Here is a 14,316-nt window from a genome sequence, read left to right as displayed (position 1 = left end):
ATAAATATGAACTTGATTGAACAAAACATGCATGTATTGTATAACATAATGTCCTAGGGTTGTCATCTGATGAAGATCATCAAAGGTTAGTGCTGCATTTAGCTGTCTTCTGGGTTTTTGTGACATTATATGCTAGCTTGAAAAATGGGTGTCTGATTATTTCTGGCTTGGTACTCTGCTGACATAATCTAATGTTTTGCTTTCGTTGTAAAGCCTTTTTGAAGTCCGACAGTGTGGTTAGATTAACGAGAGTCTTGTCTTTAAATAGCTGTAAAATAGTCATATGTTTGAGAAATTGAAGTAATAGGATTTTTAAGGTTTTGAAAATCGCGCCACAGGCTTCAACTGGCTGTTACGTAGGTGGGACGAATTCGTCCCGCCTAGCCATAGAGGTTAATGAGAGTCTTGTCTTCAAAATGGTGTAAAATAGTCATATGTTTGAGAAATTGAAGTAATAGCATTTCTAAGGTATTTGAATAACGCGCCACAGGATTCCACTGGCTGTTACGTAGGTGGGACGATTTGGTGCCACCTACCCTAGAGAGGTTAACTAACCTCCAAACGAGCTTCAGTGCCATACAACACTCCTTCCGTGGCCTTCAACTGCTCTTAAACGCTAGCAAAACCAAATGCATGCTTTTCAACCGTTCACTGCCCGCACCCGCCAGCCCGATTAGAATCACTACTCTGGACGGTTCTGACCTAGAATACGTGGACAACTACAAATACCTAGGTGTCTGGCTAGACTGTAAACTCTCCTTCCAGACTCATATCAAACATCTCCAATCCAAAATCAAATCTGGAATCGGCTTTCTATTTCGCAACAAAGTCTCCTTCATTCACGCCACCAAACTTACCCTCGTAAAACTGACTATCCTACCAATCCTTGACTTCGGCGATGTCATCTAGAGAATAGCTTTCAATACTCTACTCAGCAAATTGGATGTAGTCTATCACAGTGCCATCCGTTTTGTTACCAAAGCGCCTTATACCACCCACCACTGCGACCTGTATGCTCTAGTCGACTGGCCCTCGCTACATATTCGTTGCCAGACCCACTGGCTCCAGGTCATCTATAAGTCTATGCTAGGTAAAGCTCCACCTTATCTCAGCTCACTGGTCATGATAACAACACCCACCCATAGCACGCGCTCCAGCAGGTATATCTCACTGGTCATCCCCAAAGACAACACCTCCTTTGGCCGCCTTTCCTTCCAGTTCTCTGCTGCCAGTGACTGGAACGAATTGCAAAAATCACTGAAGCTGGAGACTCACTAACTGCTCAACTATCTGAGCAGCTAACCGATCGCTGCACCTGTACATAGTCCATCTGTAAATAGCCCACCCAATCTACCTACCTCATCCCCATATTGTTTTTATTCACTTTGCTGCTCTTTTGCACACCAGTATCACTACTTACACACCATCATCTGATCATCATCATCTGCTCATCTATCACTCCAGTGTTAATCTGCTAAATTGTAATTACTCTGCTACTATGGCCTATTTATTGCCTTACCACCTCATGCCATTTGCACACACTGTATATAGATTTTCATAACCAACAAAAACGGGTCACAACTCCTGCAGCTCTGTTGCATGCTGGGTATGTATGTACATAGACAATGGTAGGCTTTGAGGGGACTCCTATAGCAGGTACACCTATAGCTCATCTCCTGGCAGTAGTGCTGTAGACTACTTTATCACTGACCTCAACCCAGTGTCTCTTGGCAACAACAAATTAAATTCCTTCTAGACAATGTCTGAGAGAAAAGGTTTCTCTGTAATAGTGAAGGTTTAAACTTGGCAGTAGAAAACCTAAACAGAATAAAATCTACAAATGTCAGAGTGTGTAAAGCTGTCATCAAGGCAAAGGGTGGTTATTTGAAGAATCTCAAATATAAAATTGTTTAACACTTTTTTGGTTACTACATGATTCCATATGTGTTATTTCGTAGTTTTGATGTTTTCAGTATTATTCTACAATGTAGAAAATAGTAAAAATAAAGAAAAATCCTTGAATGAGTAGGTGTTCTAAAACCTTTGAACGTTAGTGTACAGTATATATCAATGAATTGGTGAGGGCACTAGAACAGTCTACAGCACTTGAACTCACCCGACTAGAATCTGAAGTCTAATGTCCACTGTTTGCTTATGATCTGGTGATTCTGTCTCCAACCAAGGAAGGCCTACAGCAGCACCTAGATCTGTCCCCAACCAAGGAGGGCCTACAGCAGCACCTAGATCTGTCCCCAACCAAGGAGGGTCTACAGCAGCACCTAGATCTGTCCCCAACTAAGGAAGGCCTACAGCAGCACCTAGATCTGTCCCCAACCAAGGAGGGCCTACAGCAGCACCTAGATCTGTCCCCAACCAAGGAGGGCCTACAGCAGCACCTAGATCTGTCCCCAACTAAGGAGGGCCCACAGCAGCACCCAGATCTGTCCCCAACCAAGGAGGGCCCACAGCAGGACCTAGATCTTCTGCACAGATTCTGCCAGACCTGGGCCCTGACAGTAAATCTCAGTAAGACAAAAATAATGGTGTTCTAAAAAAGGTCCAAATGCCAGGACCACAAATACAAATTCCATCTAGACACCGTTGCCCTAGAGAACACAATAAACTGTGACTGACCAGCTCAAACCGGTCTTACGTAGCAACATTTGAAATGTAGTTTTTTTTTTACATTAGATAAAAGTAGAGACTCAGAGCTACAAAATGATATATCATACTGCAATTGAGGAACAATGGGAAAGTAATTCTGCTTTGAAAGTTGATAAACTTGTAAGCTCACGTTTGAGAAAATGGTCTTTGAATATTTTTGGTACCTACTGGAGAGCTCTCCTTTGTCTACACCCATTCAACATCATTCACACCCTCTTAACCTAGTCCCACCCATCTCTTTAAGGATTCATGTTAGGTCATGTGCTAAACAGTGAGTAGTGTAGTAAAGATTATGACTAAAAGTAGTAGCCTACAATAAGGAAACATTCCTACTAAACAGAAAGTGTCCAGATAATTAAAAAAAAGAATAATAAATAAATAAATATATATATATATATATATATATATATATATATATATATATATATATATATATATATATTTAGACACTTATCCAGACACATTTGTCTAAATTGATGGGTCATGTGAAAGACATGTTATAACCCCCAGCCACTGTCACGACTTCCGCCGAAGTATCCATTTGTTTTGTCTTGTTCCCTGCACACCTGGTTTTCATTCCCCAATCACACTACATGTATTTATTCCTCTGTATCCCCTCATGTCTTTGTGTAAGATTGTTTGTGTGGTATGTGTTTTTGTACGCACTAGGCTTGCGTGCGTTTTCTCTCGTGTTATTTTCACGAAGCCTGTTTGTATACATTTGATGGTTGTGACTGTTTTTGCGCATTTTACACTTTGCCTTTTTGGTTGGAGGTTTTTTGGACGCAGCTGCGTCTGTCTGTATATTCTCTCCTGCCGAAATAAAGTGTACGCCTGTTCACAATTCTCTGTTCTCCTGCACCTGACTTCAGCACAAGTACGCACAAGCCTGACAGTCTCTTTCCATTTCCCCTGAAAACCTCAAGCCTGACAGCCACATCCAGTGGTGGAAAAACTCCTACATTGTCAGAGTAAACGTATACATCATTTGAAATTCCTTATATTACCAGACTGCACAGTTATTTATTTTTCTTTAGGGATAGCCAGGGGCATCATTTACAAATGAAGTATGTGTGTTTAGTGAGTCTGCCAGATCAGAGGCAGTAGGGATGACCAGGGATGTTCTCTGTTTAGTGAGTCCTCCAGATCAGAGGCAGTAGGGATGACAAGGGATGTTCTCTGTTTAGTGAGTCTGCCAGATCAGAGGCAGTAGGGATGACCATGGATGTTCTCTGTTTAGTGAGTCCTCCAGATCAGAGGCAGTAGGGATGACCAGGGATGTTCTCTGTTTAGTGAGTCTGCCAGATCAGAGGCAGTAGGGATGACCAGGGGTGTTCTCTGTTTAGTGAGTCTGCCAGATCAGAGGCAGTAGAGATGACCATGGATGTTATCTGTTTTGTGAGTCTGCCAGATCAGAGGCAGTAGGGATGACCAGGGGTGTTCTCTGTTTAGTGAGTCTGCCAGATCAGAGGCAGTAGGGATGACCAGGGATGTTATCTGTTTAGTGAGTCTGCCAGATCAGAGGCAGTAGAGATGACCATGGATGTTCTCTGTTTAGTGAGTCCACCAGATCAGAGGCAGTAGGGATGACCAGGGATGTTCTCTTGATGTGTGAATTGGACAATTTTCCTGTCAGAATGTAATGAATACTTTTGGGTGTCAAGGAAAATGTATTGAGTAAAAAGTACAGTATTTTCTTTACGAATGTAGTGAAGTAAAAGTAGCCAAACATATTGTAAAATAATGTACAGATACCACAAAAAACGACTTAAGTAGTACTTTCAATTTTTTTTTTACTTAAGTACTTTACTCCACTGCCCAAATGCCTTCACACCAGTACATTAGCATACTTTATCTACTGTTACACATGCACTTATCACAAACTATTCCATACATAAGTTAAGGCCATGCAACCTGAGTCAGGTGCACATGTACAGTACATAAACAGATGCATATATTTATGTGGTGGACACTTGATACGGTCACATGATATTGTTGTGGTATGTCACAACATCATGATACGGCCAGACATATCAATATTCATTTTATATATCAATAGTTTGCTAAGTGGATGGGTCTCTACAGTAGGTGTAAACGGTACAGACAAATGGTTACTTGCATAGTAGCAATATCAGAAATAGATAGTGTCAATATAAATAAAATACTATACAGTATGTACATTTACATCTTTTAGCAGACACTCTTATCCAGAGCGACTTAGTAGTGATTGCATACATTTCATTTCATGCATTTTTTTTTTTAACTGGCCCCCCATGGGAGTCGAACCCACAACCCTGGCGTTGCACACACCATGCTGGCGTCGCAAACACCATGCGCTACCAACTGTGCTACAGTACAAGTACAAGCATGATATCAATAATGATAGTGACAGACTATGTAGTTGAATGCAAACAATTAGGGGTAAAGTGGCTGAGCAGCAGGATAAACAAATAATAGTAGCAGCAACGTATGGTGTGTGTTAGGAGAGAGGCATGTGAATAGAGACACTGCAGATAGTGCTGATGACTGGTCCATCCGAACCACGCATGAACAAGGGAATCTATATTCGGAGAGCCTGTTTCTGTCCTGCCCTTGACTTTGTTGCAGGGCATGTGATGTCCATAGCTTCTTCGTCACAAAACTCCCTGATCTTCTCAAAAAGATACATTTGTCTAGCTGTGGTCAGTCCAGGTGATGGTTTTACAGGCAGACGGGCAGATGGGAGGAAGGATACGCAGCAGCTGAAACCTGGTCCAGACAGTCTGAATGCTCCTTGGCGACAACACCAGGCTCCAGAGCATCGAAGCTGTAAAACAGGAAATAACAAAAAATCAGAAGACATTACAACCCTGCACAACATCAATTCACCTCCCAAGTTTAGATAATAATAACCGCATACAATGACATTTATTTTTTACCTGAAGTGCTGGTACTTCTTGATCTGTGGCAGCGGGCCTGAAGTACGGAGTCAGGTGTTGTTGCCAGCCATAGCTTTCCACCAGCACCGTACCATCCTCCGGTCCAACCAGCTGTGGGATGTTGACCCCGTCGCTGTGCTGTCCTTCACAACACCAGCAATCTCAGACAAAGTGTTCACTCTGGTCTTTCTGAAGCGCTGCTTGATGAGGCCGAAGCACCAGTCAGGGGCAAACTTGGTGTTTGTTTCCAGATTGTGGTGAAGCTTGTGCACACCAGAGCACAAACTTGTTCTTGTTTTGGCCACTGCAGTTATCACAGTTCAGGTCCACACGTGTTTCCCCAACTCCGTAGTTGGTGAAGAAATGGTGCATGTCGTTGATGACTGTGCTGCTGCCTTTGCTTGCTCGTGCCAGCTCTCTTTTTGATGACTGTATGACTGGCAGATTAGAATCAGGAGTGTTCTACTGATTGATGCTGAAAGACAAATTCCAGATACAAATATTTTAGCATTGTTATACAATAGATGCGAAAATGGCATTCTGAGATATCACTACACACAGTTCATACAGGTAATGTTAGCTACTGTAGCTAGCCAGCCATCTAACGTCAGCTGGCTAGCTAACAGCAAGCTTTAACGAGCAATACAAACCGATTGTCATAGCTAGCTATAGTTAACCCACTCATTATCTCAGCCAATCATGGCTAGACGGAAGGTTGCTGACTTTTTCTGTGGCTAAACCAACTAGGCTCGTAATTTAACCATTTTATTCATATTTACAGATGGCATACAAGTTTGATATTAAGGCACATGAAAGTTGTTCCAGAAGTCATTTCTGCAACAAAAGAAAACGCATTTCGATTTATTTTTATTTTTATGTACGTTCAAACGGCTCTCCAGTGAAGTTGTGACTTGCAACATACGCCTAGTTTCCTGAATCGGGTCACCTATACATACCTCGGCCTAAACACCAGCGCCACAGGTGACTTCCACAAAGCTGTGAATGATCTGAGAGACAAGGCAAGAAGGGCCTTCTATGTCGTCGACATACCAATTAGGATCTGGCTAAAATACTTCAATCAGTTATAGAACCCATTGCCCTTTATGGTTTGTGAGGTCTGGGGTCTGCTCACCAACCAAGAATTCACAACATTTGACAAACACCAAATTGAGACTCTGCATGCAGAATTCTGCAAAATATCCTCTGTGTACAACGTAAAACACCAAATAATTAATGCAGAGCAAAATTAGGCCGATATCCCCTAATTATGAACATCCAGAAAAGAGCCATTAAATTCTACAACCACCTAAAAGGAAGTGATTCGCAAACCTTCCATAACAAAGCCATCACCTACAGAGAAATTAATTTGGAGAAGAGACCCCTAAGCAAGCTGGTCCTGGGGCTCTGTTCACAAACACAATTAGACCCAAACAAACCATGAGAAAACAAAAAGATAATTACTTGACAGATTTGGAAATAATTTACAAAAAACCAGAGCACACTAGAATGCTATTTGTCCCTAAACAGAGAGCGAGAGAGAGAGAGGAAGAGAGAGCGAGAGAGAAAGAGAGAGAGAGAGAGGAAGAGAGAGAGAGAGAGAGAGAGAGAGAGAAGAGAGAGAGAGAGAGAGATTCAAGTGAGAGCAAGGTCAGAGTGGGCGTTTGTATACGATGGAAGAGGGCAGCAGTGGCTTGTCAAACGCTGGCCTGGCTCTGACAAAGAGCTGGGGAAACTGTTTGATTACAAAGATGATGGATATGATGACGAGGAGGCTCTCTGTGGCCAAACCAATTTCACACACAGACTCTGTCCTGAGTTTCAGCATCGTGCTTCACTTCACAGAGGGGGGGATTAAAGCAAGCCAAAAGTCTGCCTTTCTGTTTTCCTGTCTGCCTGTCTGTTTTCCTGTCTGCCTGTTTGCCTGTCTGTCCAGAGCCCTGTGGACCCAAATAGGATAAGGTAGCAATGAGGTGCATACATACAGGAGAGAGAGAGAGTAATGTTTACTGTTACTTTTTATTGTTTATTTCACTTTTGTTTATTATCTATTTCACTTGCTTTGGCTATGTAAACATATGTTTCCCATGCCAATAAAGCCATTGAATTGAATTGAATTGAGGGAGAGAGAGAGAGAGAGAGAGAGACAGAGAGAGAGAGAGAGAGAGAGAGAGAGAGAGAGAGAGAGAGAGAGACAGAGAGAGAGAGAGAGAGAGAGAGAGAGAGAGAGAGAATGAGAGAGAGACAGAGAGAGAGAGAGAGAGAGAGAGAATGAGAGAGAGACAGAGAGAGAGAGAGAGAGAGAGAGAGAGAGAGAGAGAGAGAGAGAGAATGAAGGAAACATCCAAGTCATGTCATCTGGTCCACATCTTCACTCATGACCTTCATCCTTCATTCCCCTCTGCTGATTGGTTTCATGTCTAGGACAGGAGGACAAGGGGACAGGGAAGGACATCAGTGTAGTCATTTAATAATTTTCCTCTCTCTCTCTCTCTCTCTCTCTGTCCAGCCCTCACTGTGTGTTTTTGGCAGTTACAACTGACCATTGTGTGCCTCAGTGCCAATTTTTGTGAAAACATCTGAAGGGCCATATGCCATACAGAATATTTGTTGGCTATTTCCTCCATTTGTATAATCGCTGGATCCGGTAAAAGAAAGTCCCTCATTATTAATTTATTCCTTCAGTCCATCCCTCTAGTATTGTTTTACAGAGGGACCCGTTTGATGCCCACGTGGAGTTAGCACTCATTTAATTTCAGTTAGGCCAACCGGGGACATGTGAAGTGAACAGAGGACAGGGGACAGGTCAACATGTGAAGTCAGACTGACAGAGGACAGAGGACAAGGGACAGATCAACATGTGAAGTCAGACTGACAGAGGACAGGGGACAAGGGACAGATCAACATGTGAAGTTAGACTGACAGAAGACAGAGGACAGGGGACAGATCAACATGTGAAGTTAGACTGACAGAAGACAGAGGACAGGGGACAAATCAACATGTGAAGTCAGACTGACAGAAGACAGAGGACAGGGGACAGATCAACATGTGAAGTCAGACTGACAGAAGACAGAGGACAGGGGACAAATCAACATGTGAAGTTAGACTGACAGAAGACAGAGGACAGATCAACATGTGAAGTTAGACTGACAGAAGACAGAGGACAGGGGACAAATAAACATGTGAAGTTAGACTGACAGAGGACAGGGGACAAATCAACATGTGAAGTTAGACTGACAGAAGACAGAGGACAGGGGACAAATCAACATGTGAAGTTAGACTGACAGAAGACAGAGGACAGGGGACAAATCAACATGTGAAGTTAGACTGACAGAAGACAGAGGACAGGGGACAAATCAACATGTGAAGTCAGACTGACAGAGGACAGAGGACAGGGGACAAATCAACATGTGAAGTTAGACTGACAGAAGACATAGGACAGGGGACAAATCAACATGTGAAGTCAGACTGACAGAGGACAGAGGACAGGGGACAAATCAACATGTGAAGTCAGACTGACAGAGGACAGAGGACAGGGGACAAATCAACATGTGAAGTTAGACTGACAGAAGACATAGGACAGGGGACAAATCAACATGTGAAGTCAGACTGACAGAGGACAGAGGACAGGGGACAAATCAACATGTGAAGTCAGACTGACAGAGGACAGGGGACAGGGGACAAATCAACATGTGAAGTCAGACTGACAGAAGACAGAGGACAGGGGACAAATCAACATGTGAAGTCAGACTGACAGAAGACAGAGGACAGGGGACAAATAAACATGTGAAGTTAGACTGACAGAGGACAGGGGACAGATCAACATGTGAAGTTAGACTGACAGAAGACAGAGGACAGGGGACAAATCAACATGTGAAGTTAGACTGACAGAAGACAGGGGACAAATCAACATGTGAAGTTAGACTGACAGAAGACAGAGGACAGGGGACAAATCAACATGTGAAGTTAGACTGACAGAAGACAGAGGACAGGGGACAGATCAACATGTGAAGTCAGACTGACAGAGGACAGGGGACAAATCAACATGTGAAGTTAGACTGACAGAAGACAGAGGACAGATCAACATGTGAAGTCAGACTGACAGAGGACAGGGGACAAATCAACATGTGAAGTTAGACTGACAGAAGACAGAGGACAGATCAACATGTGAAGTCAGACTGACAGAGGACAGGGGACAAATCAACATGTGAAGTTAGACTGACAGAAGACAGGGGACAGATTAACATGTGAAGTTAGACTGACAGAAGACAGGGGACAGATTAACGGCTGTTGGTGGAGGATGACTGAAGAAAGAGTTGGATCAAGGCACTTTCCTTCACGCTCTCTCTGCTCTATTTTCCTCACTGTCTCCTCTATTTCCCTCACTGTCTCTCTGCTCTATTTCCCTCACTCTCTCCCTCCTCTTTTTCCTCACTCTCTCTCTCCTCTATTTCCCTCACTGTCTCTCTCTATTTTCCTCACTGTCTCCTCTATTTCCCTCTCTCTCCCTCCTCTTTTCCCTCACTCTCTCCCTCCTCTTTTTCCTCACTCTCTCCCTCCTCTATTTCCCTCACTGTCTCTCTTCTCTCTTTTCTCTTTCTCTCCCCCTCCTCTCTCCCCCCCCACAGGAGTGCTCCAGCTCTAATCTCGTTCTCTATTCTAGAGTTCCAGCCTCCTCCTCCTTCTTTCCTTCTCTCTTCTGCCCTCCATTGGACAGAAGATGAAAAGTTTCCAGTCATTTTCTCTCAGACATGCAGCACAGATCAGTCTACAGCCCCCCCCCAGCTAAGACATGCAGCACAGATCAGTCTACAGCCCCCCCCCCAGCTAAGACATGCAGCACAGATCAGTCTACAGCCCCCCCCAGCTAAGACATGCAGCAATGATCAGTCTACAGCCCCCCCCCAGCTAAGACATGCAGCACAGATCAGTCTACAGCCCCCCCCAGCTAAGACATGCAGCACAGATCAGTCTACAGCCCCCCCAGCTAAGACATACAGCACAGATCAGTCTACAGCCACCCCCCAGCTAAGACATGCAGCACAGATCAGTCTACAGCCCCCCAGCTAAGACATGCAGCACAGATCAGTCTACAGCCCCCCCCAGCTAAGACATGCAGCACAGATCAGTCTACAGCCCCCCCAGCTAAGACATGCAGCACAGATCAGTCTACAGCCCCCCCCCAGCTAAGACATGCAGCACAGATCAGTCTACAGACCCCCCCCCAGCTAAGACATGCAGCACATATCAGTCTACAGACCCCCCCAGCTAAGACATGCAGCACAGATCAGTCTACAGCCCCCCCAGCTAAGACATGCAGCACAGATCAGTCCACACAGACCTGCGAGGGCCTTTCCTGGGCTCCCTCCCTGGAGCCGTCTATGTGATCTAATCAGCTTCTGATTAACAACGACATAATTAATTTAGAAAATAAAAGTGGACAGCACTCCAAATAAATGTTTCAATATATATATAATCCCTGGATTTACATTTCCTTATATTACAATTTATATTTCCACAACACACATCTGCAGCGATTTAGGTGACTGATTTGTAGTTTAATATTGCATTTATTAGTAAAATAGTCTAAATACTAGTTTTTTGAGAGTGTAATTTCCAGCCAAAAGCCATTTAATCAAACATCAAATTACACACGGTATAAAAATGTAAAAGGTGGATATATATGTATATATATGTATATATATACCTGCCTTTAAAACGTAATGGGTATGATTATCTGCCAGGAGCCTCTCCCTCTCAATACAATATGATGTATGCCAAGCTACTTGTAAGCAGAAAATCCAAACAGTAGTGGATTTAAAAGTGGACCATATTTCTTTTTTGTGTGACCAAATTTCCAATGCAAAAAACCCCCCAGATACCTTTAGCTTAAACTGACAGATTTTTATGGGAATTGTTTTATTATGTTAATTAGATTTCCACGAGGCGCGGACATCAACCTTAGGGGTTAGTATGATTTTTGAATGACTACCTCATCTCTGTGCACATACAATTATGTGTACAACATACACATACAACATACTCTCTAAGGTCCCTCAGTCAAGCAATGCATTTCAAACACAGATGAAACCACAAAGACCTTTCTTTGCCTTGCAAAGAAGGGCACCTATTGGTAAATGGGTAAATGGTGACGTTATTAATTACACTTTGGATGGTGTATTACTACACCCAGTCACTACAAAGATACAGGCGTCCTTCCTAACTCAGTTGCCGGAGGGGAAGGAAACCACTCAGGTATTTCACCATGAAGCTAATGGTGACATTAAAACAGTTAGAGAGTTTAATAGCTGTTATAGGAGAGGATGGATCAACAAGACTTTAGATACTCCACAAAACGAACCTAAATAACAGAGTGAAAAGAAGGAAGCTTGTACTGAATAAAATATTCCAAAACATGCATTCCTGTTTGCAACAACGCACTAAAGTAATACAGCAAAAAATGTGGCATAGCAATTAACTTTTTATCCTGAATACAAAGTGTTATGTTTGGGGCAAATCCAATACAACACATTACTGAGTAACACTCTCCAGCTTGAAGAATTTTTTTTAAGAATATGTGGCACAATCCAGGTGTGGAAAGCTCTTAGAGACTCAGAATGACTCACAGCTGTATTCGCTGCCAAAGGAGATTCTAACATATTTACTCAGAGGGTTTATCAAGATATAAACGACTGTTTTATTTGTCATTTCTTTACAAGTGTTAGAGTTTTTCTTCCACTTTGACATTACAGAGTGTTTTCTGTAGATCGTTGACAAAGAAAATTACAATAAAAACCTTTTTAATCCCCATTAAAACAGCAAACCTGGTTTCAAAAAAACAAATAAAGCAACACCTCATAGCACAACGCCTCTCCCCCATGTGACCTACTTGTTGTGTGTATGTACTGACATGTGACCTACGTGTTGTGTGTACGTACTGACATGTGACCTGCGTGTTGTGTGTATGTACTGACATGTGACCTGCGTGTTGTGTGTATGTACTGACATGTGACCTACGTGTTGTGTGTATGTACTGACATGTGACCTGCGTGTTGTGTGTCTGTACTGACATGTGACCTGCGTGTTGTGTGTCTGTACTGACATGTATGTGGAACTGATAGATGCACACACACACACACACACACACACACACACACACCACATGTTCATGTTTTTAAATGTATTTTTTTTCTGTAATGTGTTTTTGGTTTTGTGTCGGACCCCAGGAAGACTAGCTGTCGCCATGGAGTCGCCTAATGGGATCCTGTTGTAATTATGAGTATATGATCTCTCTCTCTGTGTGTGTGTGTGTGTGTGTGTGTGTGTGTGTGTGTGTGTGTGTGTGTGTGTGTGTGTGTGTGTGTGTGTGTGTGTGTGTGCGTGCGTGTGTGCGTGTGCGTGTGCGTGTGCGTGTGCGTGTCTGTGTGTGTGTCTGTGTCTGTGTCTGTGTGTGTGTGACATTTTGTCTTGTCATGGGATCATAAGGGTGTTGTCACCATTAAGTAATGTACATAAACTAGATGACCTAAGAAAAAAGGAAAACAATTGTTTTAGGGACAAACAAATATGTTTAACAGTGTCAGATTATGCAATGAATTAATACAAAAATCAATTATCCTCATTATATGTATTCTATTTATTTACATTATTCAGATTTGTTGACATTGTGATGTCAATTCAACGTCTATTCCACGTTGGTTCATTGTAATGTTATTGAAATGACGTGGAACCAACTTTGATTCAACCAGTGTGTGCCCAGTGGGTTGTCACTGTGAATGGGTGACCTCACAATCAGTCTGGAATTAGCATTTATGAATATTGTCCTCCTTGGCTGGGCTATGTGCTGCGTTTGACACAAAAGTGTGTGTTTGTGTTTATGTTGTGTGTGTGTGTGTGTGTGTGTGTGTGTGTGTGTGTGTGTGTGTGTGTGTGTGTGTGTGTGTGTGTGTGTGTGTGTGTGTGAGGGGGGATACACACAGCCATTCTGTCCAGGCCCAGGCCAGCCCCTTGCCTCCACCATCATCATGATGTGGTGCTCTGGTCCCAGCAGATGGCTACTGATTGGGCAGGCTTTGTGTCTTTAATTCAGGCAGTGTATGGGAACAGGGCTTTACCATGCTTGGCTAAACAGGACTGTACTGAGCAGGATGACATTCCCTACTAACAACACATCAATCTGTTTCTGCCCCAAAATATATACAGACAATGACTTCATGTAAATAAAACATTTAATTTACTGCAGTTTTGCTCTGAGGAATGAGATACCACATTTCAGTCGTATTCTACTATTCTATTCTATAGTTCAATAATTCTATAGCAATTATATTCTATAGCTCTATAATTATATAGCTACTCTATCCTATAGTTCTATAATTCTATAGCAATTGTATTCTATAGTTCTATAATGATATAGCTACTGTATTCCATAGTTCTATACTTCTATAGCAATTATATTCTATAGTTCTAAAATTATATAGCTACTCTATTCTATAGCTCTAAAATTCTATAGAAATGATATTCTAGAACCTACAGTGTTTTAATGGAATACTACTGTAATTCTACTGTAATTCTCAGTTGACACTTAAGCCTAATAACAATTATGAGAAATATTACTAAATATAGCTTTTGTTAATCATTTGGTTTATGTCATTGTAGTAAGAAGAGATAGAGGGAAATACATCTATTCAACCTTCATTAATACAGATTAGTGAGATTGAGATGAAACCTCAAAGAAATA

Source organism: Salmo salar, chromosome ssa15 (assembly GCF_905237065.1).
Source record: "Salmo salar chromosome ssa15, Ssal_v3.1, whole genome shotgun sequence".
NCBI lineage: Eukaryota > Metazoa > Chordata > Actinopteri > Salmoniformes > Salmonidae > Salmo > Salmo salar.
This window is presented reverse-complemented; position numbering follows the sequence as displayed.